The sequence below is a fragment of the Pseudophryne corroboree genome, chromosome 5 (assembly GCF_028390025.1).
Source record: "Pseudophryne corroboree isolate aPseCor3 chromosome 5, aPseCor3.hap2, whole genome shotgun sequence".
Lineage (NCBI taxonomy): Eukaryota > Metazoa > Chordata > Amphibia > Anura > Myobatrachidae > Pseudophryne > Pseudophryne corroboree.
Window position 1 is genome coordinate 286,354,801 of NC_086448.1, and position 16,145 is coordinate 286,370,945.

The following is a 16,145-nucleotide window of genomic DNA, read 5'->3' on the forward strand; positions in this document are numbered from 1 at the left end:
AGTGTGCTGCATGCCTGCATCATCTATGTATATATTATATATCTGACTGTGCTCAGCTCACACAGCTTATAATTGTGGGGGAGACTGGGGAGCACTGCAGTGCCAGTTATAGGTTATAGCAGGAGCCAGGAGTACAAGACAGTCACATACCATATCTGTGTGCACTGCTCAGCCCAGTGTGCTGCATCATCTATGTATATATTATATATCTGACTGTGCTCAGCTCACACAGCTTATAATTGTGGGGGAGACTGGGGAGCACTGCAGTGCCAGTTATAGGTTATAGCAGGAGCCAGGAGTACATATTATATTAAAATTAAACAGTGCACACTTTTGCTGCAGGAGTGCCACTGCCAGTGTGACTGACCAGTGACCTGACCACACTGACCACCAGTATAGTTAGTAGTATACTATATTGTGATTGCCTGAAAAAGTTAAACACTCGTCGTGTGACTTCACTTGTGTGGTGTTTTTTTTTTTTATTCTATAAAAAACTCATTCTGCTGACAGACAGTGTCCAGCAGGTCCGTCATTATATAATATATATACCTGTCCGGCTGCAGTAGTGATATATATATATTTTTTATATCATTATTTATCATCCAGTCGCAGCAGACACAGTACGGTAGTTCACGGCTGTAGCTACCTCTGTGTCGGCACTCGGCAGTCCATCCATAATTGTATACCACCTACCCGTGGTTTTTTTTTCTTTCTTCTTTATACATACATACTACTACATCTCTTTATCAACCAGTCTATATTAGCAGCAGACACAGTACAGTACGGTAGTTCACGGCTGTGGCTACCTCTGTGTCGGCACTCGGCAGTCCGTCCATAATTGTATACCACCTAACCGTGGTTTTTTTTTCTTTCTTCTTTATACATACATACTACTACATCTCTTTATCAACCAGTCTATATTAGCAGCAGACACAGTACAGTACGGTAGTTCACGGCTGTGGCTACCTCTGTGTCGGCACTCGGCAGTCCGTCCATAATTGTATACCACCTAACCGTGGTTTTTTTTTCTTTCTTCTTCATACATACATACTACGACATCTCTTTATCAACCAGTCTATATTAGCAGCAGACACAGTACAGTACGGTAGTTCACGGCTGTGGCTACCTCTGTGTCGGCACTCGGCAGTCCGTCCATAATTGTATACCACCTACCCGTGGTTTTTTTTTCTTTCTTCTTTATACATACATACTACTACATCTCTTTATCAACCAGTCTATATTAGCAGCAGACACAGTACAGTACGGTAGTTCACGGCTGTGGCTACCTCTGTGTCGGCACTCGGCAGTCCGTCCATAATTGTATACCACCTACCCGTGGTTTTTTTTTCTTTCTTCTTTATACATACATACTACTACATCTCTTTATCAACCAGTCTATATTAGCAGCAGACACAGTACAGTACGGTAGTTCACGGCTGTGGCTACCTCTGTGTCGGCACTCAGCAGTCCGTCCATAATTGTATACCACCTACCCGTGTTTTTTTTTTCTTTCTTCTTTATACATACATACTACTACATCTCTTTATCAACCAGTCTATATTAGCAGCAGACACAGTACTGTACGGTAGTTCACGGCTGTGGCTACCTCTGTGTCGGCACTCGGCAGTCCGTCCATAATTGTATACCACCTACCCGTGGTTTTTTTTTCTTTCTTCTTCATACATACATACTACGACATCTCTTTATCAACCAGTCTATATTAGCAGCAGACACAGTACAGTACGGTAGTTCACGGCTGTGGCTACCTCTGTGTCGGCACTCGGCAGTCCGTCCATAATTGTATACCACCTAACCGTGGTTTTTTTTTCTTTCTTCTTCATACATACATACTACGACATCTCTTTATCAACCAGTCTATATTAGCAGCAGACACAGTACGGTAGTTCACGGCTGTAGCTACCTCTGTGTCGGCACTCGGCAGTCCGTCCATAATTGTATACTAGTATCCATCCATCTCCATTGTTTACCTGAGGTGACTTTTAGTTGTGCCTATTAAAATATGGAGAACAAAAATGTTGAGGTTCCAAAATTAGGGAAAGATCAAGATCCACTTCCACCTCGTGCTGAAGCTGCTGCCACTAGTCATGGCCGAGACGATGAAATGCCAGCAACGTCGTCTGCCAAGGCCGATGCCCAATGTCATAGTACAGAGCATGTCAAATCCAAAACACCAAATATCAGTAAAAAAAGGACTCCAAAACCTAAAATAAAATTGTCGGAGGAGAAGCGTAAACTTGCCAATATGCCATTTACCACACGGAGTGGCAAGGAACGGCTGAGGCCCTGGCCTATGTTCATGGCTAGTGGTTCAGCTTCACATGAGGATGGAGGCACTCAGCCTCTCGCTAGAAAAATGAAAAGACTCAAGCTGGCAAAAGCAGTAGCACCGCAAAGAACTGTGCGTTCTTCGAAATCCCAAATCCACAAGGAGAGTCCAATTGTGTCGGTTGCGATGCCTGACCTTCCCAACACTGGACGTGAAGAGCATGCGCCTTCCACCATTTGCACGCCCCCTGCAAGTGCTGGAAGGAGCACCCGCAGTCCAGTTCCTGATAGTCAGATTGAAGATGTCAGTGTTGAAGTACACCAGGATGAGGAGGATATGGGTGTTGCTGGCGCTGGGGAGGAAATTGACCAGGAGGATTCTGATGGTGAGGTGGTTTGTTTAAGTCAGGCACCCGGGGAGACACCTGTTGTCCGTGGGAGGAATATGGCCGTTGACATGCCTGGTGAAAATACCAAAAAAATCAGCTCTTCGGTGTGGAACTATTTCAACAGAAATGCGGACAACAGGTGTCAAGCCGTGTGTTCCCTTTGTCAAGCTGTAATAAGTAGGGGTAAGGACGTTAACCACCTCGGAACATCCTCCCTTATACGTCACCTGCAGCGCATTCATAATAAGTCAGTGACAAGTTCAAAAACTTTGGGTGACAGCGGAAGCAGTCCACTGACCAGTAAATCCCTTCCTCTTGTAACCAAGCTCACGCAAACCACCCCACCAACTCCCTCAGTGTCAATTTCCTCCTTCCCCAGGAATGCCAATAGTCCTGCAGGCAATGTCACTGGCAATTCTGACGAGTCCTCTCCTGCCTGGGATTCCTCCGATGCATCCTTGCGTGTAACGCCTACTGCTGCTGGCGCTGCTGTTGTTGCTGCTGGGAGTCGATGGTCATCCCAGAGGGGAAGTCGTAAGCCCACTTGTACTACTTCCAGTAAGCAATTGACTGTTCAACAGTCCTTTGCGAGGAAGATGAAATATCACAGCAGTCATCCTGCTGCAAAGCGGATAACTGAGGCCTTGACAACTATGTTGGTGTTAGACGTGCGTCCGGTATCCGCCGTTAGTTCACAGGGAACTAGACAATTTATTGAGGCAGTGTGCCCCCGTTACCAAATACCATCTAGGTTCCACTTCTCTAGGCAGGCGATACCGAGAATGTACACGGACGTCAGAAAAAGACTCACCAGTGTCCTAAAAAATGCAGTTGTACCCAATGTCCACTTAACCACGGACATGTGGACAAGTGGAGCAGGGCAGGGTCAGGACTATATGACTGTGACAGCCCACTGGGTAGATGTATGGACTCTCGCCGCAAGAACAGCAGCGGCGGCACCAGTAGCAGCATCTCGCAAACGCCAACTCTTTCCTAGGCAGGCTACGCTTTGTATCACCGGTTTCCAGAATACGCACACAGCTGAAAACCTCTTACGGCAACTGAGGAAGATCATCGCGGAATGGCTTACCCCAATTGGACTCTCCTGTGGATTTGTGGCATCGGACAACGCCAGCAATATTGTGTGTGCATTAAATATGGGCAAATTCCAGCACGTCCCATGTTTTGCACATACCTTGAATTTGGTGGTGCAGAATTATTTAAAAAACGACAGGGGCGTGCAAGAGATGCTGTCGGTGGCCAGAAAAATTGCGGGACACTTTCGGCGTACAGGCACCACGTACAGAAGACTGGAGCACCACCAAAAACTACTGAACCTGCCCTGCCATCATCTTAAGCAAGAAGTGGTAACGAGGTGGAATTCAACCCTCTATATGCTTCAGAGGTTGGAGGAGCAGCAAAAGGCCATTCAAGCCTATACAATTGAGCACGATATAGGAGGTGGAATGCACCTGTCTCAAGCGCAGTGGAGAATGATTTCAACGTTGTGCAAGGTTCTGATGCCCTTTGAACTTGCCACACGTGAAGTCAGTTCAGACACTGCCAGCCTGAGTCAGGTCATTCCCCTCATCAGGCTTTTGCAGAAGAAGCTGGAGACATTGAAGGAGGAGCTAACACGGAGCGATTCCGCTAGGCATGTGGGACTTGTGGATGGAGCCCTTAATTCGCTTAACAAGGATTCACGGGTGGTCAATCTGTTGAAATCAGAGCACTACATTTTGGCCACCGTGCTCGATCCTAGATTTAAAGCCTACCTTGGATCTCTCTTTCCGGCAGACACAAGTCTGCTGGGGTTGAAAGACCTGCTGGTGAGAAAATTGTCAAGTCAAGCGGAACGCGACCTGTCAACATCTCCTCCTTCGCATTCTCCCGCAACTGGGGGTGCGAGGAAAAGGCTCAGAATTCCGAGCCCACCCGCTGGCGGTGATGCAGGGCAGTCTGGAGCGACTGCTGATGCTGACATCTGGTCCGGACTGAAGGACCTGACAACGATTACGGACATGTCGTCTACTGTCACTGCATATGATTCTCTCACCATTGAAAGAATGGTGGAGGATTATATGAGTGACCGCATCCAAGTAGGCACGTCACACAGTCCATACTTATACTGGCAGGAAAAAGAGGCAATTTGGAGGCCATTGCACAAACTGGCTTTATTCTACCTAAGTTGCCCTCCCACAAGTGTGTACTCCGAAAGAGTGTTTAGTGCCGCCGCTCACCTTGTCAGCAATCGGCGTACGAGGTTACATCCAGAAAATGTGGAGAAGATGATGTTCATTAAAATGAATTATAATCAATTCCTCCGCGGAGACATTGACCAGCAGCAATTGCCTCCACAAAGTACACAGGGAGCTGAGATGGTGGATTCCAGTGGGGACGAATTGATAATCTGTGAGGAGGGGGATGTACACGGTGATATATCGGAGGGTGATGATGAGGTGGACATCTTGCCTCTGTAGAGCCAGTTTGTGCAAGGAGAGATTAATTGCTTCTTTTTTGGGGGGGGGTCCAAACCAACCCGTCATATCAGTCACAGTCGTGTGGCAGACCCTGTCACTGAAATGATGGGTTGGTTAAAGTGTGCATGTCCTGTTTTGTTTATACAACATAAGGGTGGGTGGGAGGGCCCAAGGACAATTCCATCTTGCACCTCTTTTTTCTTTTATTTTTCTTTGCGTCATGTGCTGTTTGGGGAGGGTTTTTTGGAAGGGACATCCTGCGTGACACTGCAGTGCCACTCCTAAATGGGCCCGGTGTTTGTGTCGGCCACTAGGGTCGCTAATCTTACTCACACAGTCAGCTACCTCATTGCGCCTCTTTTTTTCTTTGCGTCATGTGCTGATTGGGGAGGTTTTTTTGGAAGGGACATCCTGCGTGACACTGCAGTGCCACTCCTAAATGGGCCCGGTGTTTGTGTCGGCCACTAGGGTCGCTAATCTTACTCACACAGTCAGCGACCTCATTGCGCCTCTTTTTTTCTTTGCGTCATGTGCTGATTGGGGAGGGTTTTTTGGAAGGGACATCCTGCGTGACACTGCAGTGCCACTCCTAAATGGGCCCGGTGTTTGTGTCGGCCACTAGGGTCGCTAATCTTACTCACACAGTCAGCTACCTCATTGCGCCTCTTTTTTTCTTTGCGTCATGTGCTGATTGGGGAGGGTTTTTTGGAAGGGACATCCTGCGTGACACTGCAGTGCCACTCCTAAATGGGCCCGGTGTTTGTGTCGGCCACTAGGGTCGCTAATCTTACTCACACAGTCAGCGACCTCATTGCGCCTCTTTTTTTCTTTGCGTCATGTGCTGATTGGGGAGGGTTTTTTGGAAGGGACATCCTGCGTGACACTGCAGTGCCACTCCTAAATGGGCCCGGTGTTTGTGTCGGCCACTAGGGTCGCTAATCTTACTCACACAGTCAGCTACCTCATTGCGCCTCTTTTTTTCTTTGCGTCATGTGCTGATTGGGGAGGGTTTTTTGGAAGGGACATCCTGCGTGACACTGCAGTGCCACTCCTAAATGGGCCCGGTGTTTGTGTCGGCCACTAGGGTCGCTAATCTTACTCACACAGTCAGCTACCTCATTGCGCCTCTTTTTTTCTTTGCGTCATGTGCTGATTGGGGAGGGTTTTTTGGAAGGGACATCCTGCGTGACACTGCAGTGCCACTCCTAAATGGGCCCGGTGTTTGTGTCGGCCACTAGGGTCGCTTATCTTACTCACACAGTCAGCTACCTCATTGCGCCTCTTTTTTTCTTTGCGTCATGTGCTGATTGGGGAGGGTTTTTTGGAAGGGACATCCTGCGTGACACTGCAGTGCCACTCCTAGATGGGCCAGGTGTTTGTGTCGGCCACTAGTGTCGCTTAGCTTAGTCATCCAGCGACCTTGGTGCAAATTTTAGGACTAAAAATAATATTGTGAGGTGTGAGGTATTCAGAATAGACTGAAAATGAGTGGAAATTATGGTTTTTGAGGTTAATAATAATATGGGATCAAAATGACCCCCAAATTCTATGATTTAAGCTGTTTTTTAGTGTTTTTTAAAAAAAACACCCGAATCCAAAACACACCCGAATCCGACAAAAAAAATTCGGTGAGGTTTTGCCAAAACGCGGTCGAACCCAAAACACGGCCGCGGAACCGAACCCAAAACCAAAACACAAAACCCGAAAAATTTCAGGCGCTCATCTCTAATATTAATACACTTCTGCCACTTAGGACAAACTCTACATGTGGGATACCAGAATAAGGGAATGGGACTTGGGGGGTAAGTCAGAGTTGATTGCAGCAGCAAATTTGTTAGCAATTGGGCAAAACAATGGCCCTCATTCCGAGTTGTTCGCTCGTTATTTTCCTTCGCATCGGTGCGATTTTCCGCTAACTGCGCATGCGCAATGTTCGCACTGCGGCTGCGTCAAGTAAATTTGCTAAGAAGTTTGGTAATTTACTCACGGTATTACGAGGTTTTTTCTTTGTTCTGGTGATCGGAGTGTGATTGACAGGAAGTGGGTGTTTCTGGGCGGAAACTGGCCGTTTTATGGGTGTGTGTGAAAAAACGCTGCCGTTTCTGGGAAAAACGCGGGAGTGGCTGGAGAAACAGGGGAGTGCCTGGGCGAACGCTGGTGTGTTTCTGACGTCAAACCAGGAACGAAACTGACTGAACTGATCGCAGTGGCAGTGTCATGCCTTCAGCATTTGCTTTGTGTAGATCTGATTACTTTTACTACAGAAAGTTGTATTATTGCCCCATCTGGTGGTCAGTCCCATCAATTAATTTGACCCTCATAGCCTCTTGTAGCCAGTCTTGCAATGCATTCTGGGATGAAGAAGCTGGGATCAGCCTTTCTACTTCCCTCATGGTCCCAGACAGTCATGCTTTACATGGGTCCAACTCTCATATAGCATTCGATGGTGAGTTTGTATATTAAATGTCTCATCTCAACCTGTTTAGCCAGTGAGTAATGTTAGCTGCACTGTAGTTTATACTTGCACATGCAATCACATGTTTGCACAGCCCATGTTATATGTACTTGTGTATATCCATTTTGCTTTTCACATGCATATCATAATTGCATATTCTTGTTTCATTAACAGTTTTACCTCATTATCACACATCATCATATCGTATTGTACATCAAATCAACGCATCATATCTGTGATCCCTTTACTGAATAATAAAACACCGTTCTACAAACACCTCTTCTGAACAGATTATTGAAAAGTAAAGGTGGTTATACTGTAGGCTTCAAATTTGCCAGAAAGGGCTTAGTGAGAGGCTGAACAGTAAAACATCGAATGCTACAAGCAGATGGACTCTCTTACACTGACTCCGTCAGTAAATCATTGCCTGTCAGCAGTGGGGACATATACTGACTTACAGAGCCGTTACACTGCCAGCCACAGCTATCTGCATATGACAGCCACACAGTTTCTATACAGTCTACCAACTATGGCAGCTCAGCAATAGGAGTACCGCCATTTGACTACACAGAAACCTGTACAAGTCAGTGCAGCCACGCTTATAAGGCAACACAACAGTCTCTTCACAGTCAAGCAGCTTCATAACAGTTCAAAGATACTGACTCCTCAGAGATCTGCGACACAGTCTGAACAGTTACTTGCAGACAGCATTACAGCAGTCTCTACACAATCAAACATCTCTACCAGATCACCATGTCACAGAAAACGATATCCTCATACAAAACAAGGTCCCAAGTCTCTGGTTCCTCCAAATCCTTGTCTGTCAGTAATGCAGCCATCATGGCACGTGCAAAAGCGGAAGCCGCAAAAGTAAGGGCTAACTTTGCCGAGCAGGAGATGCAATTAAAAATCGAGAGCAAACGCTTAGAAGCAATCGGCGAGAAGCTCGCTGCAGAGAAGGAGGCAGCAGCTGCCATAGCTGAAGCAGAAATCTTGGAGACTGCAGAACTCCCTGATATAAGAAGAACCAATGTACTTGACACAGAGAATGGATCTCAGGATTCACTGCAACGCACATCAGAATACGTACGTCAAGTCTCAAAAAGGAGTAGCAACCCTCCATCTTTACAAGGTACGCATTCAGACCTCATGCAAACAAATCAAGTACACTCTACAGCGCCACCACCAGTGGACAACAGACCACACATTTGCAAGCAAGAGAATCCTAGACACTGTGAACCTATGAGGGACAACTCTTCCCCACCTCAGATGTCTGAATCTGCAAACTCCAAGAAAGACACAGCCTACTTCACACAGAAGCGGTGTGATACCAACCGTCGGGAACCAGACAACACTAACAGGTATGACTACACACCATATACCTACCGTGTTAATGTACCGACATCTCCAAGAGCCAATCAGGACACATTAGACTTTGCTAAATTTCTCACCCGCCGTGAATTAGTCACGATTAGTATTTCAATGTTTAATGATCGCCCTGAGAACTTCAGAGCCTGGCAGTCCTCTTTTCAAAATGCTATCAGAGGAATAGACCTTTCACATAGTGAAGAGATAGACCTCTTAATTAAATGGCTTGGGAATGAATCTGCAGAACATGCTAGAAGGATAAGAGTGATTAACATTAACCACCCTGAGAATGGACTTAGGATGATCTGGGATAGACTTAATGAGTGCTATGGCTCACCAGAGATAATAGAGAGTGCTCTGTTCAAAAGAATAGACGATTTCCCCAGGTTACCCAACAAAGGCTATCAGAGACTCAGAGAACTAAGTGACTTACTAAAAGAACTTCAAGTAGCTAAATGTGAGGGAGATTTACCAGGACTTGCCTTCCTTGACACAGCCAGAGGCGTTAACCCTATAGTGCAGAAACTACCGTATAATCTGCAGGAACAATGGATCAACCATGGCTCCAAATATAAGCGGCAGAACAAAGTGCAATTTCCACCATTCTCAGTTTTCGTGGACTTTGTACACCAGCAAGCTATGACCAGGAATGATCCTAGTTTTGCCTTTACCTTGACAAATACTGCACCTATGGTACCTAACCCCCTGCAAAACATCAGTTGCAGTTCACAAGACTAATGTGCATTATTCAGATTCTTTCCGCAGGTCTACCAGCTTTAATCGCCAAGAGACCACAGACAAAGATCCAGCCAAGCAATGTCCTCTGCATCACAAACCGCATCCTCTCCTGAAATGCAGAACCTTCAGAGAAAAGTCCCTGGAGAACCGCAAAGCCTTCTTAAAGGAGAATAGGATCTGCTACAAGTGCTGTTCCTCCACATCACACCTCGCCAAGGACTGCAAGGTTAGTGCTAACTGCACAGAATGCCACAGCACAGACCACAATACCGCTCTACACCCTGGTCCTCCCCCATGGGCTTTGCAACACAGTTATACCGATACAGAGCATGGCGGGGAGCACAGTGTAGAACAAATAGACACTGTTGCAGTCACACCAGAAATAACTTCACAATGTACCGAAGTCTGCAAAGATGCCATTAGCGGTAGATCCTGCTCCAAAATATGTTTAGTCAAAGTTTACCCCAAAGGCCATCCAGACAAAGCCGTTAAACTTTATGCAATCCTAGATGACCAAAGTAACAGGTCTCTAGCCAGATCAATCTTCTTTGAGACCTTTAATGTTAAAGGACCCAGCACTCCTTACTCCTTAAGATCCTGCGCAGGGAGTTTTGAGACAACAGGAAGGAGAACAACTGGCTATCAAATTGAGTCCTTGGATGGGAAGACATGTCTCTCTTTACCAACTATCACAGAGTGTGACGAGATTCCAGACAATAGGAGTGAGATTCCTACACCAGATGTAGCTAAACACCATACACATTTGAAACGCATAGCACATCTGATACCAGAACTGGATCCACATGCCCAAATAAATCTACTCATTGGGAGGGATATCCTACAAGTCCACAAAGCCAGAAGTCAGATTAATGGTCCACATAACGCACCTTACGCTCAAAGACTGGATCTGGGATGGGTAATAATAGGAGAAGTATGTCTTGGAGATGTGCATAAACCAGATTCTGTCAACAGCATGCTTACCTGTACTTTAGAAAATGGACGCCCTTCTCTATTCCAGCCATGTCATAACCATTTCCTCATAAAGGAATTACCACACTGTACCTTCATAGACTCAACTAGTGACAACCATATCTGTGACAACTATCAAGATCATCTGGGACACGCAGTCTTCCAGAGAACAAAGAAGGATGACCAGGTGGCAATGTCCATAGAGGACAAACTATTCTTGGAAATAATGGAGAAAGGACTAGTCAAGGATGATGCCAACAGCTGGGTTGCTCCTCTACCCTTTAGAACACCCAGACAACGCCTTCCTAATGACAGAGAACAAGTACTCAAACGCTTCTCTTCACTTAAACACAACTTTCACAGGAAACCAGAGATGAAAGATCATTTCTTCTCCTTTATGGCTAAAATATTTGAGAATGGTCACGCCGAGATAGCTCCCATTCTTAAAGACACAGAAGAATGCTGGTACCTGCCAATGTTCGGAGTATATCACCCGAAGAAACCAGGTCAGATAAGAGTGGTGTTCGATTCCAGTGCCCAGTTTGAAGGTGTTTCTTTAAATGACGTACTCCTGACAGGACCAGACCTTAACAACAAACTCCTAGGAGTACTCATCCGTTTCCGAAAAGACTCTATTGCCTTCACAGCTGACATTCAACAAATGTTTCATTGCTTTCTTGTGAGAGAAAAAGACAGGAATTTCCTAAGATTCTTCTGGTTCAGAGACAATGACCCCTCAAAAGACATCACGGAGTATCGCATGAAGGTACACATCTTTGGTAACAGCCCTTCACCTGCAGTTGCCATCTATGGACTCAGACGTTCAGCTCAAGAGGGTGAACTAGAGTATGGTTCTGATGTTAGACAACTTGTAGATAAAGACTTCTACGTGGATGACTGCCTAAAATCTATGCCAACAGCCGAGACAGCAATCAGCCTCCTCAAAAGAGCTCAGGAAATGCTTGCTTGTTCAAACCTGAGGCTTCACAAAATAGCTTCCAACAGCAAAGTAGTGATGGAAGCCTTCCCTTCCCAAGATCATACCAGCGATTTAAGAGACTTGGATTTAGGAACCGATTCCCCACCAGCTCAACGTAGCCTTGGACTCTTGTGGGACTTAAAATCTGACACCTTTACCTTCCAAGTAAACAGCGAAGAAAGACCCTTCACTCGCAGAGGTGTTCTCTCTACTCTAAACAGCTTGTACGACCCCTTAGGATTTGCAGCTCCTGTCACTATCCAAGGTAAAGCTTTGCTCAGAGACCTAACCTGTGAGTCAATTGACTGGGATGCCCCACTGCCTCCCCAGAAAAGAAACTTGTGGCAAGAGTGGAAAGATTCTCTATCTACCTTAACCAACCTCCACATTACACGTCCATATGCCCCCGTGCCTTCTACAGCAGTACAAAACCAGAGACTATGTGTATTCTCTGATGCCTCAACCCAAGCAATTGCTGCAGTTGCATATCTTAAGACCATGGACATCAAGGGACAATGTCATATTGGATTTGTCATGGGCAAAGCAAAGTTAGCTCCACGTCCAGAACACACAGTGCCCAGACTTGAACTTTGTGCTGCAGTACTAGCTGTAGAATTAGCTGAGCTCATTTCATCTGAGTTACCAATTGGACTCTCTGAAGCAGATTTCTACACAGACAGTAAGGTAGTATTAGGCTACATATGCAACGAGACCAGACGGTTCCATGTTTATGTCAGCAATCGTGTGCTAAGAATCAGAAGATCCACCAATCCAAAACAGTGGCACTATGTATCTACTGCTCACAATCCAGCAGATCACGCTACAAGAGCTGTCCCAGCCAGTATCCTCAAAGACACTACATGGCTCAGAGGACCTGAATTCCTGTACAAGGCAGATTCGAACAATCCTGAAAGTAGCATATTCAAGCTAGTAGACGCAGACTCAGATGTTGAAATTCGTCCACAAATAACTACAATCCATACCGTAACTTCAGATTGTCAACTTCAGCCTCACAGATTCCAAAGATTTTCAACTTGGAAATCACTTGTCAGAGCCATTACCTGCTTAACTCACATAGTCCATTCATTTAAACGCAACGCATCTGTAAGTGTGAATGGATGTAAAGGTTGGCATCACTGTCAAAATGTTTACGCACCAGAAGAAACACAACGATCCAAGAACCTTATCATCCGTGTTGTGCAGCACCAAATCTTTTCCGGAGAGATCGACTGCATTAACAGTGGAAATCCTATTCCCAAAGCCAGCACCTTAAAAAAGCTAGACCCTTTTCTTGATGAAAATCATTTATTGAGAGTAGGAGGCCATCTTCAAGAAGCAAACTTAGAGACAAATGAGAAAAATCCTTTAATCATTCCTGGGAGTCACCACATAGCTTCTTTAATTGTGCAACACTATCACAACGAAGTCAAACACCAAGGACGATTGTTTACCGAAGGAGCTCTACGATCAGCTGGGTTCTGGATTATTGGAGCGAAAAGGTGTGTAAGCAGCACAATCTTCAAATGTATCATTTGCCGTAGACTTCGTGGTACTTCCCAAACTCAGAAGATGGCTAATCTTCCAACAGACAGACTTAGTACAGACCCTCCTTTCTCCAATGTTGGTCTTGATGTATTTGGTCCATGGACTGTCATCACACGACATACTAGAGGTGCGAATGCGAACAGCAAGCGCTGGGCAGTTGTATTCACTTGTATGAGCATCAGAGCTGTTCACATCGAAGTTATAGAATCAATGGACACTTCAAGCTTCATCAATGCCTTTAGACGCTTCATTGCTATCCGTGGCCCAGTAAAACACATCCGGTCCGACAGAGGTACCAACTTCATTGGAGCAGCCAAAGAATTACAAATTAATTCGAACATTGACACTAAAAGCATAGAGAGATATCTCAGTGAGCAAGGTTGTACATGGACCTTCAACCCGCCTCATTCTTCTCATATGGGAGGTGCCTGGGAAAGGATGATCGGCATGATACGCAGAATCCTTGATTCCATATTCTTGCAAGTGGGAACTGCAAGACTTACTCACGAGAGCTTAACAACCTTCATGGCTGAAGTCTCAGCTATTGTCAACGGAAGACCATTGACTTCAGTGTCTAATGACCCAGAAGACCCACTTCTACTTACTCCGGCCATTCTTCTTACACAGAAGACCGGGATTACCTATGCTCCTCCTGGAGAATTCAATACCAAAGACCTGTTCAAACGTCAATGGAGACAAGTTCAAAGCCTTGCAAACACCTTTTGGGACAGATGGAAAAGACAATACCTTTCTACCCTGCAGTCAAGGAGCAAGTGGCAAGTTGCCAAACCCAACTTAAAACCAGGTGACATTGTGCTCGTCAGAGATTGCCAGTCACAACGCAACGAATGGCCTTTAAGTCTTGTCACCAAGACGTTCCCAAGCAAGGATGGGAAGGTTCGTAAGGTTGAGGTCAAGATCTGTAAGCGAGGAGAGACTAAGTTGTTCCTCAGACCAGTGACTGAACTATTCTTATTGTTATCTGTTTAGAGTTTAAAATATGGTACCAGTGATACCAGACGGGGAGTGTCATGCCTTCAGCATTTGCTTTGTGTAGATCTGATTACTTTTACTACAGAAAGTTGTATTATTGCCCCATCTGGTGGTCAGTCCCATCAATTAATTTGACCCTCATAGCCTCTTGTAGCCAGTCTTGCAATGCATTCTGGGATGAAGAAGCTGGGATCAGCCTTTCTACTTCCCTCATGGTCCCAGACAGTCATGCTTTACATGGGTCCAACTCTCATATAGCATTCGATGGTGAGTTTGTATATTAAATGTCTCATCTCAACCTGTTTAGCCAGTGAGTAATGTTAGCTGCACTGTAGTTTATACTTGCACATGTAATCACATGTTTGCACAGCCCATGTTATATGTACTTGTGTATATCCATTTTGCTTTTCACATGCATATCATAATTGCATATTCTTGTTTCATTAACAGTTTTACCTCATTATCACACATCATCATATCGTATTGTACATCAAATCAACGCATCATATCTGTGATCCCTTTACTGAATAATAAAACACCGTTCTACAAACACCTCTTCGGAACAGATTATTGAAAAGTAAAGGTGGTTATACTGTAGGCTTCAAATTTGCCAGAAAGGGCTTAGTGAGAGGCTGAACAGGCAGAGTAAGTCTCGAGCTACTCAGAAACTGCTAAGAAATGTCTATTCGCAATTTTGCGAATCTTTCGTTCACAATTCTGCTAAGCTAAGATTCACTCCCAGAGGGCGGCGGCTTAGCGTGTGCACTGCTGCGAAAAGCAGCTAGCGAGCGAACAACTCGGAATGAGGGCCAATGTGCACTGTAGGGGAGGCAGATATAACATTTGCAGCGAGAGTTAGAATTGGGTGGGTTATTTTGTTTCTGTGCTGATTAAATACTGGCTGCTTTATTTTTACACTGCAATTTATATTTCAGTTTGAACACACCCCACCCACATCTAACTCTCTCTGCAAATGTTATATCTGCCCCCCCCCCCATCCTGTAGTGCACATGGCTTTGCCAAACTGCTAACAAATTTGCTGCTGCAATCAACTCTGAATTACCCCCATGGTCTCCAAAATATAGACAAATAAAATATCAAGCAGCTGGTATTACCTAATTCACAATGGTGCAATTCAGACCTGATCGTAAAATCTAAATCTTTCTCTAATGGGCAAAATCACGAGCACTGCAGGGAGGGCAGATATAACATGTGCAGAGAGAGTTAGATTTATGTGGGTTATTTTGTTTCTGTGCAGGTTAAATACTGGCTGCTTTATTTTTACACTGCAATTTATTTTTCAGTTTGAACACACCCCATCCAAATCTAACTCTCTCTGCACATGTACATCTGCCCCACCTGCAGTGCACATGGTTTTGCCCATTAGAGAAAAATGTTGCTATTGCGATCAGGTCTGAATTAGGCCCACAGTCCTTTAGCATGTTCCATAAACATGCTGCTGAAATGTAGATTGTAGTCCAGGAGAAAAAGAAAGTGGTCCCAATGTTAGAATTCTAATATCTGTATCCTCTAGGATAAGTGGAGATTAAGTGGTCCTTGTGGCAGATTGAGGGTCTTAACGCGTTTCCCTGGGCTTGGTCTCCCAGCTTCATCAGAAGCAATAAAGTTGAGTGACCAAGCCCAGGGAAACGCGATACCGACAGCAGCATCCCGACGCTCAGGATCCCAACACCTATTAGGTAACTGTGCTACCCCTAATCTCTAACCCTCCTTACCCACAGTCTACCCTAACCCTCCCCAGGCGTGCCTAACCCTAACCACCCCTCTCCGCAGCCTAAACCTAACACTCCCTTACCTGCAGCCTAAACATCCCTGGGGGTGCCTAACCCCAACCCTCCCTGCAGCCTATCCCTAACCCTCCCCCATGCAGCTTAACCCTAACCCTTCCCCAACAGCCTAAACCTAACCCCCCTCCACCTCAC

General features: G+C 45.5%; 1 long non-coding RNA gene across 1 annotated transcript; it reads left to right on the forward strand.

The window, feature by feature from the left end:
- Positions 1–14,111: 14,111 nt before the first annotated feature.
- On the forward strand, positions 14,112–14,754 carry LOC134928992 (uncharacterized). Its single transcript, XR_010178191.1, has 2 exons — positions 14,112–14,469; positions 14,653–14,754. It is a non-coding gene; the product is annotated as an uncharacterized LOC134928992 (long non-coding RNA).
- The last annotated feature ends 1,391 nt before the right edge of the window (positions 14,755–16,145 follow it).